The sequence below is a fragment of the Mirounga angustirostris genome, unplaced genomic scaffold, assembly GCF_029215605.1.
Source record: "Mirounga angustirostris isolate CCGP_5_RB_7025 unplaced genomic scaffold, mMirAng1.0.hap1 SCAF_7, whole genome shotgun sequence".
Taxonomy (NCBI): domain Eukaryota; kingdom Metazoa; phylum Chordata; class Mammalia; order Carnivora; family Phocidae; genus Mirounga; species Mirounga angustirostris.
In genome coordinates this window covers 135,339,450-135,351,722 of record NW_026991715.1, presented here as the reverse complement: position 1 = coordinate 135,351,722, position 12,273 = coordinate 135,339,450, and the positions used below count along the sequence as shown (strand labels likewise).

The following is a 12,273-nucleotide window of genomic DNA, read 5'->3' as shown; positions in this document are numbered from 1 at the left end:
CAACAGATGTTGGTGGGGATGTGGAGAAAGGGGAACCCTCCCACACTGTTGGTGGGAATGCAAGCTGGTGCAGCCACTCTGGAAAACAGTATGGAAGTTCCTCAAAAAGTTGAAAATAGAGCTACCATATGATCCAGCAATTGCACTACTGAGTATTTACCCCAAAGATACAAATGTAGGGATCCAAAGAGGTATGTGCACCCTGATGTTTATAGTAGCAATGTCCACAATAGCCAAACTGTGGAAAGAGCCAAGATGTCCATCTACAGATGAATGGATAAAGAAGATGTGGGGGCGCCTGGGTGGCTCAGTCTTTAAGTGTCTGCCTTCAGCTCAGGTCGTGATCCCGGGGTCCTGGGATCAAGCCCTGCATCGGGCTCCCTGCTCTGTGGGAAGTCTGCTCTCCCTCTCTTACTCCCCCTGTTTGTGTTCCCTCTCTCGCTGTGTCTCTCTCTGTCAAATAAATGAATAAAATCTTAAAAAAAAAAAAAGATGTAGTATCTATCTATCTATCTATCTATCTATCTATCTATCTATCTATCTACTTCTCTATCTATGCATACAATGGAATACTATGCAGCCATCAAAAGGAATGAAATCTTGCCATTTGCAATGATGTGGATGGAACTGGAGGGTATTATGCTGAGTGAAATAAGTCAATCAGAGAAAGACATGTATCATATGACCTCACTGATATGAGGAATTCTTAATCTCAGGAAACAAACTGAGGGTTGCTGGAATGGTGGGGGGTGGGAGGGATGGGGTGGCTGGGTGATAGACACTGGGGAGGGTATGTGCTATGGTGAACACTGTGAATTGTGTAAGACTTGAATCACAGATCTGTACCTCTGAAACAAATAATACATTATATTAAAAAAAAAGAAGAAGAAGAAGAAGATAGCAGGAGGGGAAGAATGAAGGGGGGGAAATCAGAGGGGGAGATGAACCATGAGAGACTATGGACTCTGAAAAACAAACTGAGGGTTCTAGAGGGGAGGGGGGTGGGAGGATGGGTTAGCCTGGTGATGGGTATTGAGGAGGGCACGTTCTGCATGGAGCACTGGGTGTTATGCACAAACAATGACTCATGGAATGCTACATCAAAAACTAATGATGTAATGTATGGTGATTAACATAATAAAAAAAGGAATAGCAATATATTTGGAAGAAAATGAAGTAGTCTCATGAAATCAATAGAAAAGAGTATTCCAGAAGGTGTGTAAACGTGTGCAACAGTGTCATGCTGACAAGATGTCAATGAAAACTAGGATCAAAATGTAAATTTGAATTATTTATAAGGAGTTTACCAATAACTTTTTTATGCATGGGGGTAAAATGGAGGGGGGGGCATCAGCAGAGTTAATGTAGACCATGATTTTGAAGACTAGAAAAAATTAGGGTTATCCTGGTTTTACTACTTACAAGGTGTGTTTCTTTAGACATATTGTTTCAGTCATCTGAGCCTGTTTCATCATCTATAAAGCAGTGAAAGAAAGTCTAATTGATCATTGTAAATGTTATATCTGGTAAATGAACATAGGTAGAGTGTCCATTCCCATAATTTCCTTTCTTCATTTTCTGAGGAAGGTAACTCAACAATATCAGCTCTTCCCTTGTTTTCACTGTGTTTCTTCTTCTGAACTTTCTTCCTGAATGCACAAATTTGTCCCACTTTTGAAAAAGAATCTCAAGCAATTAATTGAATTGCTTCTGCCATCGCTTAGCAATATATCATAATTCCATCAGCACTGTGCTTTGGGGTTTGGATTGAAGCTACTTTATCTCAGACTCCGATCATGCAGGGCCTGTTATTGCTACTTACCTTCTTTGGGTTGCACTTGAAATTGATGAAACTGGAGGATTACGGTAACAAAGAAGGCCCAGTGTGCTTACGTAGCCCTATGTGTTCACGTCACAGATGACGTAATGGATTCCTCAGAACGTGTTTGTACACTAGTCCTTTTCCCAAATTGTACCTCAGATCCTAACTGCCACCAGTTTCATTTTTCCCTGAGACCTAGCTTACAGTACGTTTTCCTAGAGTAGATGTCCTCCTGAATCTATCTTGAGACTTCTTATTTAACACAAATTTTTAGTGTCTTACTGAGTTTTCTGAGCTGGCTGTCACTAAGAGCTCGGCCAGTGTCACAGAATATCAACATCAGATAAGCTCACTTTGTGAGCATGATGGAAAGAAACAAACAAGATCACTTCGTAATCAGGTCTAGGGAGAGACAGAAACAAAAGCACTGTCCAAATAACAGATAGATTCAAACTCTCTTCTTCCCTGGATCTCTTGGTTGATCAGTGCCTCTTTGTCAATTAGAAATTAGTTTCACTTTCTTCCTCCCACCATCTAGATTAAAATTAATCTATTAAATTACATTAATTATTTTAATATATTAAAAAACATATCACAAGGGGGGCCTGGGAGGCTCAGTCGTTAAGCATCTGCCTTTGGCTCAGGTCATGATCCCAGGGTCCTGGGATCCGGCTGCATAGGGGGCTCCCTGCTCAGCAGAAGGCCTGCTTCTCCCTCTCCCACTCCCCCTGCTTGTGTTCCCTTTCTCACTGTCTCTGTCAAATAAATAATACAATCTTAAAAAAAAAAAAAAAATTGTCCCTGCTTCTGACAACTTCCTATCCCAAACAAACTTTTGCTTTCTTGAACCCTCTTTAAAATCACCTAATGGTTGCTAAGCACTATCATAAGCCACTCTTAACACACTCTTTCTTAGAAACTCCATGATTCTACATGCTTTGTGGTTTATTTTTCTTTTGCAGCAAGTACTGAAAAGCTGAACTTTCTTCAACTCCAATGTTTCCCTGGTGTTTTTTTGCTAATGAAGATTTACAATTTTTTTGTCTTTTTCTTCAGATTTATGGAGGTATAATTGATAAATAAAACTGTGTGTATTTAAGGTATACAATGTAACGATTTGACATACATGTATTTTGTGAAATGATTTCCACCATCCTACTAATTAACACATGTATCACCTCACACAGTTATCTTTTTGTGTGGGGTGAGAATGCTTAACGTCTACTCTTTTAGCAAATTTAAAGTACACAGAACAGTATTATTAACAATAGTCATGGTGCTGGGGCGCCTGGGTGGCTCAGTCGGTTAAGCGACTGCCTTCGGCTCAGGTCATGATCCTGGAGTCCTGGGATCAAGCCCCGCATCGGGCTCCCTGCTCGGCGGGGAGTCTGCTTCTCCCTCTGACCCTCCTCCCTCTCATGCTCTCTGTCTCTCATTCTCTCTCACAAATAAATAAATAAAATCTTTAAAAAAAAACAAAAAAAAAACAAAAAAAAAAACCAATAGTCATGGTGCTTTCCATTAGATCTCTAGACCTTATTCATCTTATAACTGAAGACTTGCACCGTTTGTCCAGCTTCTGTCCATCTCCCTCCCTTCCGGTCCCTAATAACCAATATTCTATTCTGTTTCTAGGAGTTTGACTTAACAATTATAGTTGAGAATATAAAATAAGAGAAAATCATGTTCCCAATTTGGGGTTAAATTTAGTAGATGTCTGCCAGTTTAATAAAAGCAAATTTATCCCAGATAAATAAATTTAAAGGGTAGAAAGAGAATGTTGAAATATCTTTCTCAGTAGCCCCTTGTAATGAAGTATTTATGAAGACTAATTTATTCATGCTTTAAATATCACCTGAATCACCTTATCTTTGGAGGAAGGTGGGAACTGAGTTGGCAGATATAAAATATATTGTAAATAACTTTCTACCATGGGATGTAATAGATAATAACAGAAAATTTTAAATATTTTCGATGAACAAACATAATTTGTTATTCAAATTTCAGAAGTCATTATTTGTTGAATTCTGGTGCTGGCAAAAAAACTGTGAAGACTAGATATCTAAGAAGATATAGTTATGAAGATCAGAAAGCATTCTAATATTTAAGGAAAGAATGGTCCAAGGAGACTGATTCATTGATTCAAGTGTACCCCAACTGATGTGTTGAAACCAAGGGAAATAAGGAAGTGACCCTAAACATTTCAGTGTGAGGAAACCTTATATAGGAGAGCCCTAATTGTGGTTCTTAACCAGATGTGCATATTTGACTTGCCTGCTGAGCTTTTAATAAATTAAACATACCCAGGTTCCCCTGCCAAAGATTCAAATTCATACAGAATCAGGGCCTGTGTTGAGGGGTATGATTGGGAGTTCTGGAATCCTGAAACATAAGGTGATTTTTTTTATATACTTGGCAAACTTTCAAAAAGGTATTTCATGGCTACAGTTTTACTGTATTCATATCCAAAATAAACAAAACATTGTAGAAATATCATTTAAGAGGATGACACACACATTAAAACAGACTACAAAACTTTCCTCTAAAAAATGGGGGAAAAAAGACGATATGACAAATCTCTGTAGGATGACTTAGCCCTATAGTCTCTGTGCCAGATACATGTTTATAAACATTTTATTTGATGACACTTTTGTTCCTCCTAACAGTCCTATAACTTTTTTTATATTGTTATTGTGCCCATTTTCCAGATAAGAGAACTCTGTACAGATTGCTTAAGTAATTTATCCAAATGTTTATTTCTACGAAGTGATGGGGTAGAGATTTGAACCCATGATGTTTGGCTCTAGACCACTTACGCACACTACTTCAGAGAGCAGTTTAAATTTCCACCCAGGATTTCCTAATCTGATATATGAAATAAAGAAATGAAAATATATAATTGGTTAATAACAGCAATTTTGGACCTAAATGCATTTTAAATGTAGGACATAGCATCTTCAATAATTGTGAATGTCACATAATGTTAATTAGGCTTTTTTATCCTTTTTTTTAACTCCACACATAGAGCTGGTTAATATACCCTGAGACTATGCTTTGCCACGAGCAAACTAGTCCATCAAATGAATTAGAATCAGATTGTAAAAATGTAAAAATCTGCTAAAACTACCACTGCCAGTAAAGCTAAATTTAAGATAGTAAAAATCAACAATGTGATAAAGCACATCACAGTTTAAATTAAATATAGCATATAGTTAAAATCACTTTACGATCAGACTTAATTTACCATTTTACAGCCATAATTATTTATCCTCATTAAATCTTTGCAAACAGATTAGAAAATAAAACATAAAACATTAATCAGGGGGAAAAATCAGAACACTTTTTAAGTTTTCATTATTTGACCAGCAGTTATTATTAGTCAATATTGGAAAGTTAAATCACATTTAGACAAATCGTTTGTTTCTTATGATGCAAACACTCCACTAACACTTTTTTTTCCACTACCACTTTCAAACATCTAACAACTCTGTAAGTTCCCTATTTTTCTAATCAAAACCAGATATCTTCAGATATATTATGCATTCTCTGTAATGTTTATTAGAATTTCCCATTTTATTCCACTTGAATTAGAAATTGCTTAGCCCAAAAATACCTGTCACACATCACTGTATAGTGGACGACACTTATTTAACTGCTTCCATCTCCTTACCCCTGGTGGCTATTGCCTAGCCCTGCTGCCCTTGGTGTCACTCAAGCCTTTCACACTGAACTGCAATGTGTGATTTACTGCTCTCACCATTCCACTGTTAGCCAATATGGTGACTTCATGTTAATTATGAAAATACGCCTTTCCTCAAAGCAGTTTATTGGTTTTGCAAGGAAAAATTTCTAATAGCTATATGTATTTAGGATGACTACAATGGGAATGGCATCCCCTAAAGTTGCAAAAGGCACAATATTCACAGTCATATATATCTTTCTGGGATTCCCCATTTGACAGCTACACCACAAACTCCTATACCCAATTTACTCACACCTGCTCCCTCTGTCTCTTCTTTTAGTCTAATATAGGGGTGGGGTGTTTAGCTTCAAGAGATCTCTAGTCTTACAACTATTATTTTTTTCTTTAGAAGTCCTGTTCAGTATCAGAAAATGGGCTAACTGTCCAATGTCTTTCTAAAGTCTTTATTTTAAAACATGGTTTACATTTTCTCTTTACTGTAAAGCAATCACCAGTCTCCTTTCAGTATCTTTAACTATCAGTCTTGAAGATTCTACTGGCTCTTTTTCTTTTGGCTTCAAACATATTCAAGTATAACATTTGATAGAACAAATATTTTTAATGAAAATATTAAGATTACATTATCTTGATTTCTTCTATAAGCAAAGTGACACATTTATCCTTCCTATTTCTCCATATTTTTAAACTCTGTGGTCAATACCACAATTTTTTCATCATACCCACCTACTAGCAAAAATATAAATAAATAAGGAACCAAATTAGGAGATCATAACCTTTGAGTAACTAGAATATTAATTAGAGGAATATTGCAGTTCAGGTTTTGCTACCAATTTGGGGTTATCATAAACATATAGTTAATAAACCAATTATTTACAGGAAAAATAAATTAAATGAGTTATTAATTTTTAAGATTGAAGTATATCTTTATTTAATTAGTTATGGCATCCTTTACTTCTTAATTCCTGAATTTATTATTTTTGTTTTTCCTCTTGGAAAACATATTCTTTTACTTTTTAAAGATTTTATTTATTTATTTGACAGAGAGAGACACAGTGAGCGAGGGAACACAAGCAGGGGGAGTAGGAGAGGGAGAAGCAGGCTTCCCGCCTAGCAGAGAGCCCAATGCTGGGATCATGACCTGAGCTGAAGGCAGATGCTTAATGACTGAGCCACCCAGGTGCCTCTGGAAAACATACTCTGATCACCTTCTTCTCTGAATCTCCATTGTACTTTTACCTCTCTTTATGATAACCAGAATATTCCAATTTTATTTAAATATGTATTTTACTATTATTTTTAAAATACTACTTATTTAGTTTTTTTAAAATTTTATTTTATTATGTTAGTCACCATACACTACATCATTAGTTTTTGATGTAGTGTTCCATGATTCATTGTTTGTGTATAATACCCAGTGCTCCATGCAATATGTTTTCTTTAGAGAGAGAGTGAGGGAGCAGGTGGGGAGGGTCAGAAGGAGAGAGAGACAGTCTTAAGCAGGTTTCACACCCAGCATGGAGCCTGATGTGGGCCTCCATCTCCTGACCCTGAGATAATGACCTGAGCCGAAATCAAGAGTTGGTCACTTAACTTACTGAGCCACCCAGGCGCCCCATTCCAATCATATTTAAATATCATAATAATTTTTCTTATATTATTTACATATTGCTAGAATGAACTTCACTTATGTTGCCATAGAAAACTACGTAAGTCAATGCTCAATTTATTTGTATAGACATATATTTCTTCACTAAATCAATCAAAATTTAAAGGGTTGTTTTAATTCTTCCCTCTCCTTAAATAGGTAAAGAATACAGTGCATATGCACAAGCTCAGAGAATTTATTAAAAAAAAACAAACAAACAAAGCATGCTATTTATGATTTGAGGTTTTGAATGATTAAATATAAGTGAAATCAGTGAAATGTTGCAACATATCCTTTAGGGTAAGGACTTTTGTTAAGTGATTGGGGCGATAGATCCATGAAACAAAGCTTTACATAACAAGATCTGTTTCTGATATAAACTGTAAACTGATACAAAATTTAAAATATGGCAAATATCTCCATATCTAAGCCCTAGTTCCTATGATTACATTGCACCAAATGGAAATACAGATCTCTATATTTATTTAAGAGTCAAAAAGAAATAATACACGTTCTCACTTGATAGTTTTCATAATTATTCATCTTGCTTCCTTTCTCTAGAGAACTGTCAATTTAACATGAAGAATAACTATAGGAAAATTTTAATAACAGAGAAATTAGGTGCTAAAACACCTTAGTAGACAGCTGCATATCATATTTAAAATACATATTGCATAGTATATAACACCTTGAACAAGCAAACATTCATGTTACCGAATTGAAATATTGCAGCCCCCTAGGAGGTTCTTCATCCTTAACTCACCTCTATTTGACCAGGATCTCTGTCAAGATAGCCTAAGAATGTGTGTTTTAATAAACTTTACAGGTAACTCATATGCTCAAAGAATTTTAAATCAAAATTATAAAAACCCAATTTACATGAAATAAGATGTACACATTTTAGGTCTAAATTCATCAGTGATGGACAGTTGGATTGTTACCATTCGGAAGTTATTATGAACCAAGCTTTGATGAGCATCAGTATATGTTTTTTGTGTAGACGTATCTTTTCATGTCTTTTGGTTCAATACCTAGGTATAGAAATGTTGCAGCATATGGTAAATGCATGCTAACTTAATAAGGAACTACCAAAGAATTTCCAGAAATAACTTTGTTTTACTGTATTATATTTATTTGTCACAGTTCTGGAGGATGGGAGTCCAAAATCAAAGTGCTGACACATTCCGTGTTTGGTCAAAGTCTGCTTTGTGACTCTTTGACAGCCTTCTTCTCGCTTACATAGCAGAAAAAGGGGAAGAGAGCTCTCTAGAGATTCTTTTATAAGGGCACTGAACCTATTCATGAGGGCTCCACCCTCATGATCCAATCACCTCCCAAAGGCATCACCTCTTAATACCATTACATTTGGGGTTTGCATTTAAACATATAAAATTTGGGAGGACACAAACATTCATCCCATAACATATTCATACATTTTTGTGACTTTAATTTTTTTTAAGATTTTATTCATTTATTTGAGAGAGAGAGAATGAGAGACAGAGAGCACGAGAGGGAAGAGGGTCAGAGGGAGAAACAGACCCCCTGCCGAGCAGGGAGCCCGATGCGGGACTCGATCCCAGGACTCCAGGATCATGACCCTAGCCGAAGGCAGTCGCTTAACCAACCGAGCCACCCAGGCGCCCGTGACTTTAATTTTAGTTCAACTGAGGACTAATGCTGTTGAGCATCCATTCATGAATTTTATTATCTTCTTTCATGACTTTTTTAAATTAAAACATCATTTACTTATTTTTTATTTTTATTTTTTATTTAAATTCAATTAGCCAACATATAGTACATACTTAGTTTCAGATGTAGTGTTAAATAATTTATCAGTTGCATATAACACCCAGTGTTCATCACATCATGTGCCCTCCTTAATGTCCATCACCCAATTACCCCATCCCCCCACCCACTTCCCCTCCAGCAAACCTCAGTGTGTTTCCTATAGTTAAGAGTCTCTCATGGATTTTCTCCCTCTCTGATGATTTTCATGACTTCTTTGGGAAAGGTTCTCTTCATTGTTTTTTACCTGTTTGATGGAATTCTACCCCTGAAGCCATTTTGGCCTGATTTTTTTTTTTTTTTTTGGAGGGGGGGATGGGGAGGCTTTTGATTACAAATTCAACTTATTTAATGAATTTGGAATTTCTATTTTTCTTAGATTAATTTTATCATTTAAGGAGTTGTCATTTCATCAGAGCACTCAAGTTAATTGGCATAAGGCTTCACAATACTCCATAATACTTTCATTTGAATATCACTATCACACAATATCACATATCATTATCATTGATACCTCTTTTTTCATTCCTGATATAATTAATCTTTCTTCTTTTTCCTCTCTCTCTAGGTAGAGGCTGGTCAATTTTATTAATATTTTCAAATCTTTGTTTCATTGTTTTTCTCTATGCCTTTTTTTCCCTCCCATGTTCTCTTTCACTGTCTTCCCCTCTTATATTTAATATGTCCTTTCTCTCTGCAGCCTACACTTCTGGAATTTTCAATATGCTGATATTTAGATTGCTTGAAATTTCACACGTCACTGAGTTTCTATTCATGGTTTTCTACCTTTCTTCTCTAAGTGATCCAGGTAGAGTGGTTTTTCTTCCCTTATCTTCAAGTTTACTGATCTTTTATTCTTCAATGTCTAATCTGCAATTAAAACAATCTTTTGAAATTTTATTTCAGATTTAAATATCTACCTTTCAGAGACCAGTGTGGTAATTTTTTATGATTTCCATTTTTCTCATTATTATGCTCATATGTTTTTCAGTTCTGAAACATTTATAATATCTGTCTTAAAATTTTTGTCTACTAATTCCATCATTTCTGTCATTTCTGTTTATACTGATTGATTTTCCTCCTGGCAATGTGCCACATTTTTTATTGTATGTTGATAATTGTGTATGTTACAGTGATTGTTGGATATTTTGTCTTCTTTTCAACAATACTAATGTTCTTCTGGCAGGCATTTGCTTTACTTGGAGATCAAGTAAATTTTTGTGGGAGTGGAATAGCCTTTACTTTAGGGCTCATTTCCCTGCTGACCTAAGAAATGGTCTTTCTAAAATATCTACTGAAATCCCTAGGGGCTCAATAAGGTCAATACACTCTAGATATTTGGATATTAGACATCCCCCTCTATTTTGTAAGCTGCTGCCATTGCTTAGTTCAGAGCTACTTGAAGTTCTTCATTCCCTGCTAGTTTTTTACTCCTCTTTGTGATGTCTCAGCCTACATATGAACACTTAGTATTCAGCCAAGGGCTCAGGTGTTTCCTTACAGAGATTTCTGGAGCTCTTTTTCTACATGATGTTAAAACATAAAATTGTGACACATTAAAAAAATTTTTATAAAGTTTTTTGAGCAAACAACTATTTGTATCAGAAAGCACAAACCAAAGATGGCTATCAGTGTTTTGTGAGCAAGGGCTAGCGCAGAGGTATGTATAGAGAAGACAGGGAAGAAAAGCAATTATTCAGTTGGCTGTAATTTAAATGTTTGCCTTATTTAGAAAATATTAGTTATTTGGTCGCTATGATAGTTGTTCTTGCATTTCATTTTCTCAGAATCAAGAGAATCTGGCTGACTACTCAGGATTAGTTATTCCTGAGTTTCATTTTCTCAGATTGAAGAAAAACCTAGCTAACTGGTTTCTTTGTTCACATTAAACTATCAAAGTTTCTAGAGTTGCCCCAGTCTAATGACTCTATTGCTGAACACTTTCACTGCAGACAACACTCTCAACTATTGTGCTCCCAAATTCCATCTGTCTCAGTTCCCCAAGTACTCATCTGTGACTCCTTAACTCAATATGACCATCATATTCTACTTGGGTTTTGCCCCTCTAAAGACAGAAAGTGCCCTTAGTCAGGCCTCACAGTTCTGTGTATCATGTTGTCTAATATCTGAAAACAGTTCTTTCTAACACCTTGCCCTGTTTTCTAGTTATTAACAGTGGGAGGGCTATTCTGGTACCATCACTTCCTTTATGGCTGAAAACAGAAGGTCTTGTTCACTGAACTTTGATAACCACTCTCTATTAACAACCAAAAAAAGAAAAAAAGTCCCAGTAACAAATTTGGTATTTTTATCACACTTTTTCCAATTACTCTGTCTTTGCAATTGCATTTAATATTTTAAACTATACTTTCCCTTTGTTCACAGACTTTCTCTTTGTTTTCCATAATTTAGCAGAAGGGCATGCTACAAACCCAGTTTAAATTATCTCTTGAATCCCTTCTCTGTCTCTAAAGTCTTTAACTTTCTGATCCATTAAGAATTCACTTTCTAGATTGATTATTCTTAAACGTACTTTGATATTTTGATCAAAGCTTTAAATGGTTCCATATTTCTAATTTTAACAAGTTATGTTTCTCTAACATTTAATGCAATTCAGATCTGGATTTCTATCTCTTTAAGATGACATTTCTCTGTTTACAACATAGACCTTTGCCCAATATTTAGGTGGTATGTTTATTACATCTCACTTTACTGTTCTAGTTTCCCTTGTTGGCTGCTATTTTCCTTTTAAACCTGAGGTTGCCAAATCAAGCTATTCAGTTATATTTGAATTTTAGATGAATAGTGGATAAATTTTAGTATAAGTATATACCAAATATTGTGTGGGACATACTGACACTAATAAATTATCCCTCATTAATCTGAAATTCAACTTGAACTTTTTTTTTTTTTTTCTAAATCTAGCTACCTTACTTACACTTGATCTTAGCCAAAAGGCCGAGAAGCGATTAGCTACCTTACTTAAATTATATCTATTTTTGAGTCCAGGCTTATGTCATAGATCATATGAAAACTTTCTGCCTCTTCCCTAATAATCACTTATTCATCTTTTTTGAATGTCTACCTACATTGTCTCATCTGATTTTATAATCAATTGTATACAAAATAGATAACACATTCAACTTTAAATAAACATTTTTAATTTGCATTAATTTCATTTCTACCTAAAGGCAGAGATTTCAACTTATATTTATTATGTATTCTTTGACCAGTTGTAATATAAATGTCAACTATTATCAATTGCTTATTCATATTATTACAGTGTGCTAACATGTTATCTTACTTATTGGTTTGATT

At 35.3% G+C, this 12,273-nt stretch overlaps 1 pseudogene; it reads right to left on the bottom strand.

Annotated features, from left to right (window-relative positions):
• Positions 1–11,759: 11,759 nt before the first annotated feature.
• LOC123836986 (U2 spliceosomal RNA) lies at positions 11,760–11,925 on the bottom strand (annotated as a pseudogene).
• Positions 11,926–12,273: the final 348 nt, after the last annotated feature.